Source organism: Passer montanus, unplaced genomic scaffold (genome assembly GCF_014805655.1).
Source record: "Passer montanus isolate IOZ18808 unplaced genomic scaffold, ASM1480565v1 scaffold9, whole genome shotgun sequence".
In the NCBI taxonomy this organism is placed as follows: Eukaryota; Metazoa; Chordata; class Aves; order Passeriformes; family Passeridae; genus Passer; species Passer montanus.
The window spans coordinates 10,897,300-10,920,060 of NW_024374367.1; the positions used below are offsets into that span (position 1 = coordinate 10,897,300).

At 40.9% G+C, this 22,761-nt stretch overlaps 1 long non-coding RNA gene across 1 annotated transcript; it reads right to left on the reverse strand.

Moving 5' to 3' along the window:
• Positions 1-1,866: 1,866 nt before the first annotated feature.
• On the reverse strand, positions 1,867-19,398 carry LOC120495651. The gene is made up of 4 exons (XR_005626105.1): positions 19,305-19,398; positions 12,598-12,687; positions 5,382-5,459; positions 1,867-2,257 (listed from the first exon to the last, which is right to left on the reverse strand). It is a non-coding gene; the product is annotated as an uncharacterized LOC120495651 (long non-coding RNA).
• Positions 19,399-22,761: the final 3,363 nt, after the last annotated feature.

Genomic DNA, 22,761 nt, shown 5'->3' on the forward strand with positions numbered 1-22,761 from the left:
CTTTTCTAAATGAAAAATGTCTACTTCATGAGGGAAAGGTCAGCTCTTAGGCAGAGTGCTGTGCACTTTAGAGAACCTAAAATCTGCACCTGGACTTCCTCACATCCTAAATATTTCCCTCCTTCAGTTTGGCTGAGAATTGCTGTTTAAAACTACTTTCTTCTTTCCTAGACCCTTCATTATTCTGACAGTTTTGTCTTTTCTAGAATTTACTCTTCCTGTAACATTTTCTGGATAAAATACAATAAATTCTGTTTTATGTCCTAATTCCAGCTAGACAGCCACAGAAGTGTTAAATAGCTACTGTGACACCTCTAATAAATAGCCATCTAACCACATTATAAGTAACCTCAAATTCAGCCCAATAAATACTGCTATAAATTTGTTTGCCAGTAATCTGTACAAATATCAGTAATAAGACAGACCAGAAAGGCTAACCATACCAAAGAGCTTTGATTTTGGAAAAGGGCCAAGTGCAATATTTTATTCTTCTTAGAGGGGGAAAAAAACCAAAACAAAATTTAAAAAACCCCAAAAACCAAAACACCCCAAAATTGTTTAGCAAATAATATCGTGTTGGGAAATGAAGATATTGTTCAACACCCTGCAATTTATTTAGATGACAAAAATGTGATATGTGAAGTAGGGCATGTTTAGCTGAACGTCAAAGGCAGTTGCACAACATTTGCATGCATTAAAAAGCAATAACTTTCCAGTTATTAATTAACTCCTATTGCCAATACCATTACCAGCAGCTGGAAACATCTACTGAAAAAGACACACAGGTCTTTTTCTTCCAGACTGCAATCCTGCCAAAAGTTTTGAAAAATATTCAAAGTATTTGGCAGACTATTCAGTAGCCTCATCAATATCCCCTTCATCAGCATTTCTTCACCTACCACCCACATTTTGCCATCCTCTGGATGACAGAAGCCAGGAGCATCTCAGCTGGAAGAGGCTGGTGTGGCCCTGGCAGGAAGGAGAGGGCTGTCCCCACCTCCCACGCCTGATGTGGGCACCACCAAGCCCTGCCCAGAGCCACAACCTGTTCCAGCAGACCCGGGGCTGGGCTCCTCATCTGTGCTCTGCCTCCTGGAAAAACCTTCTGCATTTCCACTGCTCAGACTTGGACACCTTTAAGGTTCCTTCCTGGCTTTGCTTTCTTATAAACCAAAAAACCATTCACTCGTGTGAGCAGTGATGACAATACCTGCCACAGTTCTGTGTTTATTCCGGTCTATTTAGTTTAGGTTGTTTAGGTTTTATTTCTATTTATAAGCTTAGGGGAAAAAAAAATCCATTCAGAGCAAGCTTTTAATACCACTGTTCATTCTTCATTCCCTATTTATATCCTTCTGGAGCTCTGTGATCAGAAGATAGTACTACCAGCTTCCCCTGGTGTAAGTTTGCTCATAGAAAAAAAGCCAAGTTACACAATAGCTCTACCATTACACAAAGGATGTGCATCAACATCTGCATAAGCTAATATTTTCCACAGGGTCAGAGCAATGGGTCATATACTCTGCAATTGTTTCTAATGGCTCAGTTTTGGTAAGGACTGTGGAAGCACAGATATTATGAGAAAAAGGGAACATTTCTTCATGTTTAACTTCAGTTATTAGTGGTGGCACCCCAGGGAAGTGGGCACAGCCTCAAGCCTGGCAGAGTTCAATAAATGTTTGGACAATCTGTCAGGCACCCTGAGAGTACTTTGTTGTGTCTCTTGGGGTGTCCCCTGCAGGGCTAAGAGCTGGACTCAATGATCCTTGTGCATTCCTTCCAAATCAGCATATTCTGTGGTATGCATTGAAGGTATGAAAGGTTGCCCACAGAAACCTAAATTTTGGGCAAACTGCAGATGTGAAAACAACAATTTCTAGTCTATGAGCCATGTCAGAAACACAGCATATATGCCTCACCCAAATTAGCTTGTCTTCTGCTCCTTGGGACACCACCACACAGAAAGCTTGGAGTTCCTGCATCAGCTGCATGGATTGGCAAGAATTTCCCAGGAGCTGATGCACCTGCAGCAGGAGAGACCAAACCTGTTTCCTCTCATAGGTGATCACTCTTTCCATTCCATCCATGATTGTCCTTAGCCCTGCCCCACTCTTTCTCCACACAACACCCCACAGGGGTCTGCATCTCCCAGCTCCATGGATGTGTCAGCGTGGAAGGAACAGTCCTGGACCTCCTCAGATTCTGTATGGTGCCATCAAAATCCACTCCATCTGCTCAGTCATGACTGCTTTTCTGCCTGAGGTGAAACATTGCAAATGCAGAGGTGCTGATCACATAGGGTGGTTTTCTCCAGATGGGATCTAAGCTCTTGATTTAATAAATAAATAAAGGCAGCACAGACCATATTGACACAGTGTCCTGTTCTATTAATGAGATATCCCAAAGAGGGACAGAAAGGCTTTCAGCAGAGCACAGGATGGGCACACTGAAGCAGAAAAATGTGGGTACAGAAAGCCCATTTTCCCTCAACTGCTTTAAATCACAGTCTCGTTACAGGTGGAGGGTAAATGGAGGGAAGTATGAGCTTTAATTAATAGATCAGGGGTTGGGACATATCTAATTTTAAACCCACTTACCCCTAGCCTAAACATCCTAATCTTAGCCCAAAATACACAAGTCTGCCTGGAGCGACACAAAGCAGCGATAGCCCATGCAGGGACCTGCCAGCCTCAAAGAAACCATGTTGTTCTTTCAGCTATCACAGTTTATTTTTTGGACATTGAGACTCCAGAGGCTGTGGAGCAGCAAGGCACCATGAAGTACACAGTGATTTGTGACTTCAAGGATGGGGGGAACATTTTCAACAATGCCATTGTCTGTCTGTCTCCACAAGATGTACTGCAAAGGTTAATTTGTTTTGAAATCCCCATTTTAAATTTGCATTACTGATCAACCTAGCAATTATAAATGTTAATCTATTCTTCAGTGGCCTTAAATTTAGAGACCGAGACTGTTGAACTAAATAAAAATTCCATCCCTTGCTCTGATTTATTAAAACTTGAGTGATATGGAGAACCCACTGAGTCAGAGCACTGATAGGAGCATGCTTTCAAAGCACATCCTTAATTAATTTTAAAGCAGGAGGGACCAATTTATATCACTTTGATTTAAATCAGTTTTGTTAATTGTGATTTAAATCACAATTTAAATAATTTAATTTGCATTGCAGTTGTGCCTTCTAGCAGATATTAATGACAAAGGGCTATTCTCAGAGACTGACACCTAATAAAAATGCTTGATTGCAAAGAAAGGTAACTCTATGCTGTTATTTAGTATTTGTTTTGTTAACTCTTAGTTAACAAAAACAAATAGCACACTAATGTCACACATCACTATATACCTAAGCATTTATTTTGGGGTTTGATTTTTATGTTTGATTTATGAGAAAACAGGACGTGGAGTTTTTAGTCACCTGATTCACTTTTTAATGTGTGCTTTGTGTCATGCTGCTTCTGAACAAAAATATCCAGAAGAACATAATTGTTTAAGTGGAACTGCATTGTGTCCTGCATATTTTAGGAAATATTATCAAAATATTCCTTGCATTTCAAGGCAGCTGAGGTACTGAACAGTGCAAATATCAACAGCAATAAATCAGCTGAGCTATTTTTTCCTTGCTTCCCTGTTCTTCAAGATTAGAACTGGTTGATCTCAGATCTTCCCTCCCCCCTACTCACCTTTTACTCATAAAATGGGAAAGGATAAGCAAATTTTCCTGTTCTTTCAACTACCAGTTGCTTTCCCAACTTGGAATACTCTAGTCAATAAGTGATGTAAAGCAGATAAAACAAAAAGAAGAAAATGTTCTTTTTGCACCTGCAAAAAAAGAGCTGCAGCTGTCAAAAGCTAGTTTATTACTTAACAAATTCCAATTCCAGGTGTCTAGTAGTAATTTCTCCCCTTTAGTGATATGACATTCTTCAGAATTGTGGCAATGAATATATACACAGTTGTTATATTTATGAAGGAGGTTATTAATAAGAAAATAAAATTTTATTTTGGAGATTCATAACAAATTTAGGCTGTCATTGTTTCAGAATGCATGACTTCAAGTTTTATTTTCAGAAGATAAAAATATTAATTTAAAAATTCAAAGATGAATGAATGTGTGTTGTAAAAACATACATGGATTTCTTTTCCTTCATGGCACTAAGGAGCCACAGAAAATTGTCATCTATTTCTAAAGGAAACACAACAAAAACCACTGTAGATTTTTATTTTCTAGAGGATTTTTTTCCTGCCCTCAACTGACAAAGTATGATTTTTACCACTTGCACCTGGATAGGGATTCTTCCCCACAAGCAAAACTCTGAGCAATGAACTCTCCCCACACCATGTGCTGTGTAATTCTCACACAACATGACGTTATTTTCTAGAGGATTTTTCTCCTGCCCTCAACTCAATGTATGATTTTTACCACTTGCACCTGGACAGGGATTCTTCCCCACAAGCAAAACTCTGAGCAATGAACTCTCCCCACACCATGTGCTGTGTAATTCTCACACAACATGACAGAAAAGGCACAGCTCTAATATCAAAGTGTTGTTTCTCAATCCAAATGCTCATTCTTGATTCTATCTAAACCTCTACCTGATTAGAAATTAGTTAACTAAGTTAGTTAATTATGTTAGTTAATGATATGGCTGCTGGATAAGAGAGCTTTCCCGCTCAAGTACTTGATGCAAGTTTGCAGCACAGTTTCTTAGGGCAATGACTTGTTTCAGTGGACTCAATCTAAAGATTGGACACTTATTTTGGAAATCTTTTCCAACCTTAATGATTCTATGAATCCCTTCCCCAGCAGCAGGGCAGGGCACCAACACTGGCTGCTCAGGCAGGAGGGCAGGGCTGGGTTCCACCTCTGGGCAGCAGCACCATAGCACTCACAATGCCCTTGGGAGCTGGGTAATAATTTTCCTCTGAGCTATTCTTGTTATTTGGCACTAGGAAATTGTCTTCTCTGGGCCAAACATCTGTGGTGTAACAGAGATCACATAAAGATATGCAGACTGCAGCCTGCAATGGGGGTTTACATTTAGTCCTTCATACCTTAGTCAGCCCCCAGAACATGCAGCCTTATATTCATTTTCAATCAGTTTTCTAAAATAAGAGACATTTGTTTTAATTTCTGCATGAGGTGGTGAAGATGCCACCTGGCACCTAGTTACTGGTGTTAACCAATAACCAGGAAGAATTCTGTGTTGGTGCTTAGGTCCTAGAAAAGAATGAATTCCCCAGTATGGTAATTTGAAACTAAATTAAACAAGCAAGTAAGTTATCTTTTCACCAGTTCTGAGTGTGCAGCACAGGAATATGCTCACCAAAAGGTGTGGGAACACTGGGAATAGGCAGGTACCCACCTGGGAAGGAGCAGGACAAAACATCCAGCTAACTTTTCCATAAAGCCTTGCAGAAGTACTTTCCAATCAAATGAAAACCTGAGTGAAAAAATAAAATAAAAATTTTATAAGTTAGCAAAATTTTACAAAAGAGTAAAAACATTTCTGTCAAATAAGATTTTTTGCTTACTCTAAACCTCAGAGCAGGCACAGAGTAAAAAGAGGTGCCAAAAGCAGTGACTGAGGAGCTGTCACTGTGCTGCAGTTAAGGACATACACCCACGAGTTCCCCTTAGCAACATTTACTTTTCTGCTGAAAACCACCACAGTTCACAATTCCTCTCTGCAAGTGCCAGCTTACCTAGAATTGACAACTCAAATATGCAGAACAGAAAAAAGAGATCACTAAATACCCCAGTCCTGTATTTGGAGAGCTTCACTGTGAATTCAAGACCAATTAAATACTTTAGAACCTCAGTCAGTACCTGCAAGAGTTACATCCACTGAGCCCATCAAGTCTGCAAGACTTGCAGAGAATCACAAAGGAATTTTTCAAAGGAAGGCTCAACACACAGATGTAATCTTTATGCTTTGGAACACAGAGAAAATTCCAGCAATCATTGAATGAAGTCTGAGTGTCTTGTTGAAAGATTTGCATTAAGCAAATATAAACCGTTAGATAAATACATGGAAAAAGTAGTGCCTTGGAAGAAACAAACAAATGATATATGGCATCAGACTAAACAAGTTAGTGCAAGGCCAAGATAGACAGCTATCTCTGAAATCACTAGGAAGTAATCATAAAGAAACACTTGAAATAATAAATAAAATAGAAGAAATAGTTCTTTCCCCCTAGCACTCATGTCTGATGCCATGCAGAGTGCCCTAGAGATGATATATCATTCTCCTCTAATCCCTTCATGCTGACAGTGAAAGAAGCAATACTGCGTCCACGGTACCTGGTCATCAAGAAATCCTCAGTACAAGGATTCCTCATTTGCACAAAGCTGAGGAAATCAGGCTGCCCCGCCCAGACAGCACTGGGTAAGACAGACAGGGGTGTCTGAGGAGCCACCACACTTCTGCTCCTGTAGTGAGGTGATCCCCAGTTTTGGAATAAGCCTGGCATGCACCAAAACAGCCAAATGACACTGCTCATGGTACATTGCATCCTAACCAGATCCAAATTTCAGGTTGGCCTTCCTGACACCAGCAGCTCATCAAGATGTCTGTGCTAGCTAGATATTTCACCTCCTGTGTGAGGAAGGAAAACAAAACAAGTAAAACTAGCTGACATCAGGAAAATGGAGAAAGCTGTAACTCGCAGAGAATTGGCCCAGAAATAATCAGATTCCTTTATTTGCTCCTGGACCAGATCCATTCTGTCCAGATAAACTCCTCCTCAGTGCACTACTCAGCTCTGGTGTAATGAAGTGATGGGTCATGCTGGTGCTATCGCAGCCAGGATTTATGAGGAGACATTATCACCTCAAACAGGGAATTGGAGGAGGCAGAGGGATTGTGGCTCTGCAAACAAGTCTTTAAGGCATGTTTAGATGGGTGGGATGCAATCAATCAAATTTAGGTGCTGTGCATGAATGTATCTCCACTGACCTCAGAGAGAATTCCAGCATACATTGGTACAGGATCTGGTGGTTAGGAATTTTTTAATCATGCACATCTATTAGCAAAAGCAGGCACACCTCCTACAGGTAATTCAGCATATTTCCTCTGCTTTCCTGCGAGTAAAATGTCCAGTGCTGATACCAAAGCTGCCTTCCCTGCTGATCCCCTTTTGTCTCTGTTTGGCATGTTACTTGCATTCTCCATTCAGCAGCAGCTGTGCATAGCTGGTCAAACACTCCAAGTTATTTGTCAAAGTTTTCCTAAGGCTTTTCATCTCCCTGTTTTCCCATGAGGTGCCCAAACACAAGTCATCTCTGTTGGCATTTGAAGCACATTAATTCCAAGCACAGCATCAGAACTGGCAGGTAATCAGTTAGCTGGAGGTTAAAGTGGAGCATTTTTCCCTAACAAGGGCAACAAAAAGGTGGGAAAGAAATTTCTGAATTAGAACATTTTTATTCAGGTAATATATTTCCTAGAGGTACACCTTTAATGCTGGCTCATGGGCAATTCTTTAACTAGGTGCAATCTGAAAAGCCACTGGAGGTGGAGAAAAACAAAGCAGAATGTTTGATTTATCACTTCTGAAATGCAAGGTGGGGGGATAAACTGCAGCCTCAAGGCTTTGGGCCCTGATACACTGCAGCACCCTGGATCCATGAGGACAGAAAGAGGAATCCTCCAGCAAACATCACTCACACTTACCCTCAGAATGTGGGAGATGCCACTGTGAGGGCACAAGGAGGAAAGAGAGCAGGAGCAGGAATGCAGGGGCTCTGAGCACTCAGCTGGCACACGACACAGGAAAAGGGGTCTGGGGGTCTGACCACACACAGCTTTTGTCACACAGTGAAGAGGAAAGTACATCATATCTGCCCCATCTTGAAGCCCTGATCTAGAGCCAGCTAATTGGTAACAGGAGTTTTATATAAAGATGAACTCCACGGACTCTTTTAACATGAATATCTCTCAAATAATTTATTTGATTTTGAGCTATCTCCTAGGAAACAGTCCATTTGTGTCAGCATTAAGGAGTAGGATGCCATGCATAGTTAGGAATGCCTGTTAACCTCCACCCTTGGAATGCTCATCCCTACAAGACAGGAGGAGAGAGGGTGGAATGGGACCCAATCCCAAGGGACCATCAGTGGGAGCCTGGCTCCTGTTTGTGCTTCAAGAGTTCTCACACCAAATTTATGCCCAAATTCTGTCATGTGCTGTCAGGCCAAGTGGATGCACAGGTAGCTGAATGAGGTCAGGAATTAATTTGACACATTACGGCTCCAAATTCCACAAAGATTTGTGGATGTGAAAAACTTTCCTACCCTAATCAACAGGAATATTCATGTGCATGAAATTGGATGGGTAAGATCAGGATTAATCTCCAGAGAAACAAAATGATGATGTAAAGGCTGTTATTTATCCTGGCTATGCTATTTTTCTGAGAGGGGGAAAAAAAGAGGAAATATTTGAATTATAGCTATTTGATGGGTAACATTGCGGTAGACAGGTTAGTCCTTGTAATCTGCTGGCACCATCAGCAGAGGACTAAATCAAATATGTTTTTATTCATCTTATGTATCTATTAATCCAATCCATTGCAATGGCCATTCAATATTTATGGTTGTATGAATTACTGAATATTTCATTCTCTTTTGAAAACTAGGATAGTTGAAATGGTACAGGATTGCTTTTTATCTGACAGAGCTTTAATCTTTTGCTTATCATGGTTTCACCTGAACTGTTGTTCTAAAAACTAAATAAATGAGGTTTTGGTGAGATAAGAAGTTCCAATATTAGACCCTGATACCATTGGTCACGGTGTCATGATACACCAGACATTCCTTATAAATAATAAGTGTGTGAAAATCTGTTTTTTTTTGACTGCCTGTACTAGTTTGAAGAAATAGCACTCACCACACTGAGTAACATTTAACACTGCTCATACTGTGTCAAAGTAGTCAAATCCCTCTCTCTAGGAAGTAAAGAAAACCACTTGCAGAAGTCAGGAAAGACTTTCTTCTCTACTTGTAGGAATGAACATAGTTTGTAGCTCTTGTCAGCTAGTCACACCCATCATGGCACTCTCAATTTGGTACAAAGCATTTCAGAGAAAAATAGATCAGATTTCTCTAAATCAGAATGTGCCTGCTGCTGCACCCTAACACTAAGACTGCAATTCAGAATCTTGTTCCACTGTGCAGTGAAGAACCATCTGAAAGCTAGACTGGAGGACAAAATCTGCAAACAGACTTCAAGGGAAAATCACCTGCCACCTTCTTGTGCCCACCATTTCTAGGGTGCAGGTGAAAGAAGGTTTGTAACTTCTGTGACTAAAAAGCCTTGTTCTTCAACCTTGCTCCCAAAGAAAGCTTGTCATATATAGTTAAGTCTGGTCCCAGGTCCAGGAAGACAAGAGAGACATCAAGAAAGTCCAGAAAGACATCAGCATGACTCAAAATTCAGTTTTCAGAATCAGTGGATATTTTTCTTTGTTTATTCCATACAGGACCAGTCAAATGAAGAACTTAGAATGACCTTAAACTGTGAACAGGAACAGGAGACAACTCTTAATGCTGCTGTGCCATAATCCATGCTACTCCAAACCATTCTCTAAGGCAAGGAACAGAAAAAGCCCATCAAGAAAATAGTGCCATAAAACAGAAAAACAAAGTATAAACAGAGAAATAAAACCAGATGCCAATGTGTACCCAAAGGAACTATTAAAAGCAAAATGCTTGTCAGGATGGGATGCTCCACTGCACACATCTGGTGCTCTCAGCAATACAGAACATTTCTTTAATTGCTACACCTGAGACCAAGAGCAAGAAATAAATTTAGGCCCTGATCTCAACGTACTTGGAGACAGGTAGAGATGAGTAGCAGCATGAGGATTTCATTGATGGTAATCAAGCAGTTATGCATTACTGCACTGAACAGACACGCTCGGGGTAGATCTATGGCTCTGTAATTTGATGTCTGTTTTTTAAATCCTTCTGGTGCCAGACATTGCAGAGATAACTGTGATAAGCCTCCCATTTGGTATATATCATGCAATACTTTTTGCACCATCCAAGATGTCAGTTCAGCAATATGCAGTGGAAAAGGCAATGGACGAGATGTCAGAGCAGCTGGACTGACTCCAGGCTGTTGTTTCTTCTCATGGGTTGTTGCAAGTCACCGAACTTTTCTATTCCTGTTTTATTTACTCAGACTCTAAGTACTGGCTACATGTTTACACAGCACCTTGCATGATGGATCCTTGTCCTCTCTCAGGCCCTTAGAAATGTGTAATTCAGTATTATTCACATTTTGTGACTTTTTTCCTGACAACAAACAGTGAAGCCTGTGTGTTTATTGAGAGGAAAGGATTCAAAGACAGGCACAACACAAGAAAGACATAACTAACACTTATTCTGAGAAGCTGTTTGGGGTTCTAAACTGGAAATGGAGCTTACTCAGCAACTCCTCTTCCTCAGGATCTTTATCCTTCACTTCTCAATAGGATGGTGAGAGCTTCCTCACCATGTTTCTAAGTGATGTGAATCCATGCAAAGAGTGGGCTAAATACTGATGTTAAAATGTTCACATTCTTATTAGAAGGATATGTTATCACATCCTTCAAAAAAGATTTTTTTTGCTCTGAATCCAAGCTAAATATTCTAAAACTGCTTTTAATAATTTCTTTCAGAGTAACATCAAGGACTTCCTTTTCTTGACTCAATTTGCTATAGCCTGTTCTTTGTGAACAGTGGCATATCATTGCCAGCTGTCATTATTACCTATATATTTCTCAGCTGTATTTCATGTAGACCTGGTGACCCTGTACCCCATTTACCCAAAATATTCAGTTCTCAGCCCTGCCATTTCCCAAATCAGGAATGACATACCTTGAACTACATTAACTACCTCAGAGCATTCTCGTTCTTCACAAAATGAAATTTTAGCCATTTGTTGCCTTCCAGCACATTTCAGGTCAGGAAAAAATATTAGGTTCTCATTCTTCAGGTCGGTACTTGGGTGCAAACTCAAATACAATCACATTCCTAGGACTGACCAACACTAAATTCAGGATACTGCGATGTTGTTTAAAGAGTCACTGGGTTTTAGCAAATCTGAGTTTGTTCAAATAGTGCCTTTTCCAGACAATTTGCCCTGCCTTGACAAAATTAATTTAAAAGAAGAAATAATTGCATTTAAAAGTTAAATGGAAATATATTTTTTTACACAACAGAATATTGCCCAATTATGATGGCCCATTGCTCCAGTGAACAGCAGTACAGCTGAACAGAGGACTGTGAGAAGGGTTCAGCAATCAAAGCCATCAGTCCTGCCTGTCATAATCAGACTGCAATTTCTGGTGAGTGTGGGGATCAGTTTCCTGATTTCATCTTTCATAGAGCAAGAAGAATAGGATATCAACTCCTTTACTGAAGAGCACTGGCTCATTTTATCTGCATCTGCTATGGACAATGGCAAAAGATGTTACCCCTAAATTGTTAAATTAACATGAAGCCTGAGACTTCTGATCCCTCCTCCTTTTGATGCTCAGGGGAGCTGGACATATTTTGAATGTCTGATTTGGTTTGTAGGGAATGTAATGTCTTTTTAACCAAGCTGAAATTTTGACCCAGAAAAGAAAAACAAAACACAAATTATCTTGAAATGTGCTCTGATTGCAGAATCAGAAGAGAAGAAATTAAGTCAATATTCAAATATTGAAAAAAACAAATCAAAAGAAGAAAACCTACAACACTCAAAAATCTCAACTATATTGGTCCTGAAAGTCTTATGATAGTTGTTACACAACAATATATTTTCATAGATACATAAATATAGAGCATACATTTACAATGCCATTAAAAGTTAATAAGAAATGCATATACACTAATGTAATTCCTTTCCCCCCATCTTTAAGAAACTCCTGATTCACTGGACTTCCACACCACATTTATCTTTCTCTTTCATGAAAGACTCCCCTATGCAAAGATTTGTGACTAGCTCAATGACAGGAAAATTTTTTTTTTCCTGTTTAGAAATATCCTGAAGTTGAATTTCAGACTCCAAATACCTCTTCATTGTGCAACTGCCTTTTCCTCAGAATTACGTTAAACTTATTTAAGGCTTTTATTTCAATTTAATTTAAAATAGATTTCCTGAAGATGAAAAACCTTTGGGTTTTCTTTTGGCCTTCCCCTTGTTCCTACTTCCCATGTAATAATGCCATAATTATTCATTATTTCATGTTCTCTGGCTTCAGACTTATACTATAATTGCCTAATTTCTTATGAGAAAGGCAGATAAGGAAATATTTCAAGAGGCTTGTAAATAACTGACAAGGACCACAAGACTGTAGTTATTTTTAATTTATGTCTGAAGTGCTTTGCTGTGCTAGCTGAAATAATGTGTTTGTATCACTTTTCTGTGCAGCCTGTATCATTTATCACTCAGTAACCAGCATGAACTGCACATCCTGCTTTAAAACCTCAAAGTATTTTCCTAGTTACCATTACAGCAAGGTATTATAGTCTTGTGAAGAATCTATAGTGGAGTAATAAATTGCATGACTTTGAGTAAAAGACTTCCCTCTTTGATTTAACTCTAGTCTTACCAGCTAGAAGTTTCCAGTCCTGCATGGTTGCTTGGCTTTCTGTGCCAAATGAGCCAGAGTTTGATCTCCTCCAGATTTTTTATTGCACTCCTGCAAAATAATCGAAGAAAAAAAAAACCCTTAAACTTGTTCTGAAAGCTGTACTTGCAATATCTTTGCATCCTGGCATTTAACTCTAAGAGGGAATATGGGTTATCTAATATATCCGGCTGCCAGCATCATGCTGCTGCTCACATGATGAATGTTACAGGTGGTGGTGCTTATGCTAATAAGGAAGTTAATGAGAAAAGCCAAGCTGGTTCATGTTTTATAGGAAAGAGAATTAAACCCTATATTCATCAACTGGAAAAAAAATCTGAACATTAGAAAGGAAAGAATGGGTACAGTCCAAACAAAATAAAATTCAAGAAAGGAGAAGGAAACTATCATAGCTGGAAATATCAATGAATAGTGTCAGACATTGCTGTTGTGTAATGCTGCCTTGTTTACATGGTTTATGTTAAAATTGTTAGTTACTTCCTGAACAATGGTTGAAATAAGGATTTGTAAGGATATTTAAAAATAGGATGGAAAGGTGGAGAGAGAAAATATCAGAAATCCAGAAAAACTTAAGTTTAGATGGATGTTTACAGATCTCTGCCTTCTTCATTGGTGAAAACTTCAGGCCCTGTAAAAGGATTTAAATGTAAAAAAAACCACCAAGATCTTATTCACATCAGATAGGGAATTCATTACTGGGATGGTGGTGAGACATTGGCCCAGATAACACAAAAACCTGTGGATGCCCCATTGCTGGAAGTGCTCAAGGCCAGGTTGGGTGGGACTTTGAGCAACCTGGTCTAGTGGAAGGTGTCCCTGCTCATGGCAGAGATGATCTTTGGGTCTCTTCCAACCCAAACCCTTCTATGGTTTTGAGATCACAGAAGTGACAACATTTGGGTTTTTAGGTTCAGTCCAGTCTGTCTTTGCTTTTATATCTGCAGAGCTTTGCTTTGCAAACAGTGACAACCAGGTAAAAGTGAAGGACATGCAGGTAAGAAAAATTTCCCCAGTCCTCTACACTCACACCTGTGTAAAGTTAAAATGAAATTGTGTGCGTCATTTCCAGCTTTGGGAGAGTCCCCTTTTCCTCCCCTTCCCGACAGAAAGCAGTATGATCCTTTAAGTGGAGCTATGGTTAAAACCTACCCAACCACCACACAGACAGGTTTTGTTCTGACACATGTGCTGGTGTGCTATTTATTCTCTTTCTGACTAAAATAAATTGTAGTTAAGCACTTGACATTCCTTTCTGAGAACACTTCTGGTTTGGCAAAAGCTCAGTGAGAGTTAAAGAACCACCTCCCAAAGCTATTCTAACCTGGAGAAAAGAAAGGAGGATGGGCAGGCAGGTTGAAACACATGGATTAATTGGTGCTAAAGTAAATTAGTATATCCAGAGAGAAGAGTAGAATAAAAGGAGAGGGCTGTAAGCATGGATAGACCTTGAACTGCTCAAAGAAAGGATCTTAGATGCATTCCTTTGTTTCCTACTTAATCATTAATTATTGCTGGTGTTTTGCAAACATTGCATTACCTGGTGCAGGCATGCCTGAGGTGTGCTGGGGATCCCCAAGGCAGCTGGATGAGGAAACCAGCACGTCTGCACAGAGCAGTGCTGGGCCACAGACAGCCCACTTTGGTCCCCAAAAAGGCATCACCTGACAGAGACACCTCCCTTGGGTACAGCACCAGATCCAGACCTGCAGCACCCAGGCAGCACTTGGATCATGACTTCCCACAGAGAAACAGAGTGTGGGATGGAGATAGAGAAGTCGCTGAATAGAAGAGGACAAACACAGCACATTTCTTCAAAATATGGAAAATAAACATCTACCACATTAGATCGCCTTGGTGTCTCTGGCCCTTGTTTACAAAAGAATACTCTTGAAAATCAGATTGACAGTGTCTGATATGGATTGTTTTGTGCTAGCTGACAGTCTGTGAGCATGTCAAATACTGCTCATGAGAGGAATAGCCCCATGGAGGAAGATCCACTGCTCCACAGATGGACCTCAGTTTCAGTCTCCTCACACAAAATGTCCAGTAGAAGCGGTGTCATGGTCACAAATGGGCAGTGAGGCAGGCTTACCATTTACAATTCTGTAGATCTTAGCAAAAACCCAGACCAAACTAACTGCAGTGGTGCTGCCTCCCAGCCTAAGATCCTCACTGCTCAGCAGGACCACAGTGACAGTCACTAGAAACAGATGTGGACAATACAGGCTCAGCAGAGCCAGGACTTGGGGTTTTTTCATTCGGCAACAGTTTCCACTTTGGGAACATGGTGGAAGGAAGCTCAGATAGCATCAGAAGATTCTGCCATGCTCTCCGTAGATTGGTTCATGTGTATCCCATGAACAGCCTCAGCTTTGATGCCTGGTGCTGAGTGAAGATACCAGGACGTGGCTCCCAAAGGAAGGTCCCTGAGGCTGCTCATACTTCACCCCATCCTTCAGGGATCTCCAGAGGACGTGAAGTCCCTGAGAAAAAGGAACAAATCTCATAGCCTTTTCCACTTAAAAATAAACCCATTAAATGAGAGGAAGCGGGGCAGGTGGCTCATTTCCCGAGCTCTGTGATGCTGATTGCAGGGCGAGTCCAGGCTCTGATTCACTGGCCAGGTTGGGGCCATTGTCCCATACACCCATGCACAGGAAGGAGAGCCTGGTCCCAGCACCTGGGGCCACCACCCTGGCACAGCCCCACACCCTGGCACCCCAAACCTCAGTGGGATTCACAGATCCCTGTGCACAGCCAAGCAGCTTTCCCCTTCTTTGCTTTCCTCTCCTGCTGCACTAGCAGAGCACTGAGCTGCTGCTTCCCATGGACCCCAGACACTCACAGGAAAAAAAAACAAACATAAATAATCACAACCCACGTGTTTAGTGCACATATGAGAAATCATTGACGTTTTCCCCTTCCGTGGTTCTGGTTAAAAGAGCAAGCATCAAACCGGGGAGACAAATCACTTCCCATCCCAGATACTGTATTTAGGGATGTGCTTATCTGGGAAGCCATGCCAGGAACACTGTGAGCAGGAAAGCACTGATTGACAACTAAGCCCTTCCTCCCCATTTAAGACATTTTATGATCTCCTGGGTCTTTCTTTAAAGAAGCCTTTCCCTTCTATCAGTTTGGCTCCCTGTTCTCTGTGGCAGTGGCTGATAAATTAAGATGACAATATGGATTGATGAGGCTGAATCTGCCCCCAGCCTGGCCCATCTCTCTCCTTGATGCTGCAATGAAGCCACTGTCCCACGTCTGGCAGCCCAGTGTGCATCCAAGGAACAGCCTAAGCTGCCATAAATCCAGGCTTTCCCACCAAGATTAAGAAGGAGGAGGGCTCTCAGAGGCCTCTACTGAGACAGGGGAAGCTGTAACAAGTGTGTGAAAATTAACTGGATTCATGTTTACATTTGATATATCTGCACATATGGGCAGAGGCAGCCATGGTCCCGTCAGATGTGAAGGGTTTGCAGCTGGGAAGTCCCTTTTGGTTTGCGTCACCCAGCCCCAGCTCCACTCCTCAGCACACAAAGCACAGCTCCCAGCCCAGCCTGCCTCGCTTCCAGATGGGAATCATAAACCAAAGGCTTGCACCTGCGTTGTGCAGACATGTACATCCAGAGCTTTTGCTGACCGGTGTGAAAATAAAGCCTCCAACACATGGGTTCAATGAAAAGAGGATGGGCAAAGCTCTGCCCCCACACGCTCGGCGAGCTCAGTAGGAATGAGATGTGCTCATGCTGGTTTAGGGTGTCACGCATCACTTTCTAGTGGCTGCTCCAAGCATGGGATGAGCATTTCTTGCTCCTCACTAATGGCATTACCCTGTCTGCCTCCTGGGAGTGGCTTATCCCTTCTGTGCTGAGCACCAGGGAAAGGCTGGCTGCAGATGCATCACTGCTCTTTCTTCAGAGGGAAAGCAGCAGCTGCAGTTTAACTCCTCTCTCCCCACTGTCAAAAAACACATTTGCATCTGAATTAGCCCATCACTGAAAAAGTTACATTTGTCAAATTGGCATTACATTTGTGAAATTGGTAAGTAGCTCATAAACTGAGGCCAAGGACTGTGATTCCTCTGATCTTTCTGGTACCCACTCTATGTCAATTTAATACCCCAACAGAAGGGGCTTCTCCCCACTGTTTGTGTCTGAGGATTGAGACAAGATTAATTAAAGTGACTACTTTAATCTTGGAGTTTATGAGTGAAAACTGAGCATAAAAAAGGGAGAAATATGTTTTTCCCCCTAAATATTTTTCATAGTATTTCCCAGGGAAATGTCTAAACTGATGACAGCATAATATCTCTTTTTTAGTTTTGGCCTTACCTTCACTGTTTTCTGTAAATGAAAAAGGAGAGGAATAGGTTCAGACTTTATAGACTTCAAAATTAAATATGTTACCATATAGCCATATGCAGAAACAGTCACAAGCTTTCATCAGTTTCCCTCTTCCAGAGTATTAATAATCTGTTATACAAGAGCTACTGTCTTTTTACCAACTTATTAGGGAAAAAACCTCAAACATTAAACTTCTGCACTAGGTGATAATTCTTTGACAGTTTAGGCTTTTTGTCTGTGTTTAAATAGATTATTCACCCTTCATTCAGGGGAAAAAAATCTTTACCTGGAAATCACCTTCTGTGCCATTACTTGTTAAGACTTCAAATGAAGAAAGGCTTCATTACTTTGGAGAAGATTTTCATGTGAAAATTGCTCTCCTCACAGGGGGCTGCCAACTTTGTTATTAATGGCTATCCCCTCACATTCTTCTCTCTGGATATTGCACTATTGCTACCAGTGTGGAGCAGGTCCTGCCCAAGGGAGAAGAGCTGGTGGCTTTGAGGGGGTGGCTGGGTGGTGGCAGTGAGGAGTCAGGTCATTCATTACCCACCAGGTCTACCCAAAACCAATAATTCACAACTCACAGAATGCAATCAAGTGCATTCCTCTCCAGGGTGATTAAAAAAATATTCAATTTGGTGCAACTGAGGTACAAAAGCTCTCTGTGTCCCTCCTCTGCCAAGCATAGAAGAATGCCTTCCTTTAAATGATTTACAAAAAGTCCCATATGCCAAAGACAGATCATTTACATGGAATCCAGGCAGCTTCATGCAATCACAATTACACATAATTGTCCTAAAAATGAGGAGGAGGGGGAGTAAATCAGTTTATCAGTGCTCAAGGTTTATTTTTCTTCTCCCAAAAGAGGAGAAGCACAGGTTTGCTAGGAGTCCTTTTTTGCTCTACTAAAAAAAATTAAAAAAATCTGAAATGAAGAATAAAATGCAAAATAAAAATTCTTAGTTCTGATTTTTTAACTGCATCCAGTTTAGAATCTCCAAATAATATAAAATTGATTTAAAGCCCAAATCTCTAGCAATAGTATAAATCACATGCAGGTTTCTTCAAAACTGCTAAACGTCCAACAGGAGAAAATGACATTGTATATAACTTAACAGCAGTTGTGCCCTACCATATTAAAAATCAATTATACTTCACATCATGCAGTCTCAACTTATAGCAGATATTTGTGGTGCCAATTTGAGTTGTCCTGGATAATTAGAGGATCTGTATCTCCATCATTATAAAAAAGTTACTTTTGCTAGGATTTGCACAGCGGTACTAACAGCATTACAGTCATGATGATTTTAATAAAAGCCAGATTGTGTCTAGCTCTAATACACCAAATCTTTAATGAATTTATCCCACAATACCCACAGAAGCACCTTTATAAACTGAGCACCTTTATGCCCCTTTTCAATCAGTGTGGAACTGAAGCTCAGCAGTAACAGGGTTTAGACACTCGGAGATAAACACCCTGCTTACCTTCACTTTTAATGCACACATTGCAAAAAACCCCAACACAACCACATGGATGGTGACAGGGAAAGGAGATCAGACCTCTCCTGGAGAGGACCTGAGCTTCCAACACCCATGAGCTGGTGTGTGTCATAATGCACTGCAATATTTCTAGTGTCAGCCTGGCTTTGTCAGGGGGGATGCAGAAACACAGGCCTTAAATAAGCAACAGAATGTGGTAGTGGGGAAAAATAAGAAAAGTACTGGAGATTTTCCTGCAGCAGGGAGAGGGTTATTTGTCTCCAAAGGGTTATTGTTTCGGAACTGTTTGATGAAATAATAAACAAAATCCTGCACTGCTAATAGTTTCTGTAGACCCATGCTGCCTTGCAATGCAGAGGAGGATGTGTACTCCCTGCCCAGAGAGGGCTTCCTGCATAGTTTCAGTGTGAAGGAACATGCACTCATTTGTCAATGACAAAAAGCTAGAAGGCAATTTCTAAGCCTTAGTGCTTTCTCTTAAGCAGAAATAGTCCCATCAACATTTGAGGTGTTTAAGGAGATTCAAATGGTTTTAATGCTCAGGCTTCTTTTCTATATTGAATTAAGAACCTGCACTGAACTGAATATTGCAAAGGACAAAGGTCAAGGCTTTATTTATATAATACAAGGATGTAATGCAATAACCGGCTGTTGGAGGCACGTAAGTAAAAGCTCAGGGACAAAACTGCAGACAGGATGTCAGCAGTGCACAGGGAATTAGCCATGCAACTCCCTCTCATTAATTACAGATACGCACGTCCCAGCCACCATACATCATCGTGAAGGCGTAGCCAGCAGTAGCTGTGATTCATACCTTACCATTAACAGCACAAGAAAAGGTGAAAGAGGATTGTACTCTTCTGGCACCATCAGGTAGCTGTGGTTTTGGGTTCTTCCCATGTCCAATCTGAAATGAAACAGCAGCCATGGAAAAACACGGTAAGGTGGAGCTTTCGTAATTTCCTCAAGTGCCATTTTTAGTCATGTTACTATATAAGGTGTAAATATTTCCAAACCAATTGTAAGGCAGCAATAGAATATTTTTATACAAAACCCTAACAAATATTAATATTGTTACACCTTGCAAGATCTCAATAAGCATGTTCTGTGTCAACACACCTGCCAGAGACAAAAAGATCTGAAATCTCAGAAGGACTGTTGGGGTGCCTTGAAAGTTCCAGTTCTAAATATTGCTTTTCTTAATTTGCAAAGTATATTGCTTGCTTAACATGGGGCACACCCTACAACTTTACTCCCAGTCAAATACATCCAAAACTTATTGGAGCTCATCATATATGTTTGGGTACAAGACTACTTAGTTTTGTGCCAAACATTCTCTTACTATTGCCAAAAAATCCCCAAACAAACAACAAAAAACCTCGCAGTTTTGGCAACAAAAATGCAGAAAGGGAAAAACATTTCGCTTGTTATATCTGCTGTAGATGGTGGTTGGGTTGTGTCCTTTTGTTTGTTTTTTTTAATATGAGCATCACATCCTACTCAAAATCTGACTTTCCAGTTTGTGCAAGAGTGCCACAAAACCAAAAATCCATCTTAACGTAACAGAATGTACATAAGACTTTACTGCCTTAGCGTAAGATCCTGTTGACATTTGATTTTGTCCTCATGACATCTGTAACTAATGCAATATTGCAGCCCCTACCAAAGGCTTTAAGATAAAATTTACCTGCATTAACTGCCAGGCAGTCTTTTCCAAATGTTTTTCATACACTTTCTACACACCAGATTGAGAAAAATGCAGGTCTTCATTAAGTCATGAACTGATGGAAAAGATCTAGCAAAGATTTCTGGTAAGCAGGTGTACCCTATTTCCCAGGCACTCTGCTGGCAGAGAGCAATGACTGATGTTCTTTACCTCAAGTGAACTGTACCCCATAGGCTAGGAAAAAGCCAAGCCAGGAATCTGCTCTTCAGCTGAGCTGTTTTACAGGTGAAACCACCAATTACAGCTCATGTTCACCCACAGAGTCTTGAAGAAGGCTGTGCTTGGAATGGGAACTCTGAATACCCGTTGTCATCATTGGTCTCCAGAAAGATAAAGGTCAAATACACACTATTGGTAGGCTTTACCCAATTCTCAGGGCAAGAGGGTCCTTCTCTCACACAGGGCAGCACACGATCCCAATACCTGCATGTCATTTCACTTCAACTGTTTCATTGTGGTCACCCCAATACAGCTGAGAGGTGTAAAGGCCTCGTAATGCAATACAGAAAATGATCAGTGTAAGAGTTCTGAATTTCTCTGTTAAGGATAGTGATTTTTTTTTGCATTACAGTTCAGTTCCTCAGGATGGGAGCACTCTCAGCTTCCTGAGCTTTTGGCAGCTGAAGATTCAAAATGTGCAGGGGAGGCTGACTAACACCCCACTAGAGCCATCTTTTAATTTCTGTGATCTCCTATCTTTACCTGCTTAGAACAATCTCTCCAAGACCAAAGCAACCCTTAATCTTTCACTCTCTGCTCCTATAGTCTAAGTTCTGCAGTATAAAAATACCTTGTATTTGAATCTGTTGAGCATTAAGCAGCTTTTTGTAGAGGTAAAATTCATGAAGCCATGGCGACTTTTCCAGACCCCAGAACTTTGGGCTGTCCCAAGTCCTGCAGTGCTTTTTATTTGAATCTGTTGAGCATTAAGCAACTTTTTGTAGAGGTAAAATTCATGAGGCCATGGCTGACTTTTCCAGACCCCAGAACTTTGGGCTGTCCCAAGTCCTGCAGTGCTTTAACCTGCCCTCAAGAAAAGTACACCTCAGCTTACATCAACATAAAAGGCAAAACCTTTCCAAAGGAAGAGAGCACACTCTTTTAAGTATGGTTTCCCTAAACAAAACAGAAGGTAAAGCACAGGTTTCCAAAGATGTTTTGAAAGGTGTTTCAGCCAGTTTTACATCTGGTTATGTAAATGTGAGCAAACACACAGATTTTTAAACAAGCAGTCTTTAGTGAGCTTGGTGACCTTGCTACACACATAAATGCATCCCTCAAGAGGAAAAAAATGTATAATGGCTGGTTTGGGATTGATGGATTTGCTGTGAATCTGCGCTTAAAGAAAAGAGAGGGAAGTGAAAAGAAAGTGAATGTATGGAAACACAGCCTCAGAGAAAAGGGGGAACAAAAAGAAAAAGTAAAATGAAATTTTGTTTATGGTTGCTCAACACAAGAATAGACAAGCTTTTAACATATAACAAAGATTTAAGCACAACATGGACAGAGGAAATTATTATTCCAGCTCTACAGAGAGAATGCCAGTCTCAAAATGCAACTGCTTAAGAAGTGGGAAACTCCCAGTGTCTGGACATTCCCCAACTCAATGCCTGTCCTGTGCATTTTGCTGTTTCATGGTGTAGGACTTCTGTTTGCAGGATGGGAAGCACAAAGGCCCTTGTGTTTGCTTTGGGCCTCCGGCTGCTATTGTAATACACACCACCATAAATATTGCTCACATTCTTTCAGGACTACACAGCAATTCTAGAAAGTGAAGAGCAACAATCCAGGCTGAGGGTCCAGTGTATTGTAAGCACCAATGGCCCCTTCCCCTTAAACAGCCATTGCAGAAGAAGAAGAAACAGGAGAGGGAGCAGAAGGCAATGACAGAAGGGAGAAAGGAACAGACTGTCACAATGACCCATCTCCAGAAGAAACCTTCTGCTGCCCCCAGGAACCTAACTGCTGGAATAGAGGGAAGGTCATAAAAACCAGCCAGCAAGAAACCCAAACCCAAATGCACTGAGAAACACATTCATGGAGACTAAGGATGGATGCAGCTCCACAGAGTAGAAAAGAGTGACACTAACATCTTGTTTAAATGAGCACATCAGCTGAACTTTCTTTTTGGTACAATAAAAGAATTAGATGCAATGTGCAAATAATTCAAGAGTTTATTGGCAGGGTGGAGAAAGAACTTCTACATTCCAGGAGTGTTTTATTACTGCCTGCTTTTGAATTGCAAAGCAGTGAGCTCAAGGGTTTTTAGAGTAAGACCATTGTAAGAGGCAGTTTTGTTAACCAATGCCTCAGCAGAACAGAGGAGAGTCCTGAAACACCTCTGTAACTGCATTGTAGGAAGCTGCTGCAAGCAAGCACACATTTGCTTAGAGACCATCAGAAATAGAATTAACATCTCCCTGTGTGTTGAGACACACAGAGCTCATAGCTGGGTACCCCAAAGCCGTGTTTGCAATCTGCAGCTTTTAATTGATGAAGACATGCAACTAAAGCTTCTGCAAGTACAAGGTGTGCAATAGTACCTTCCCT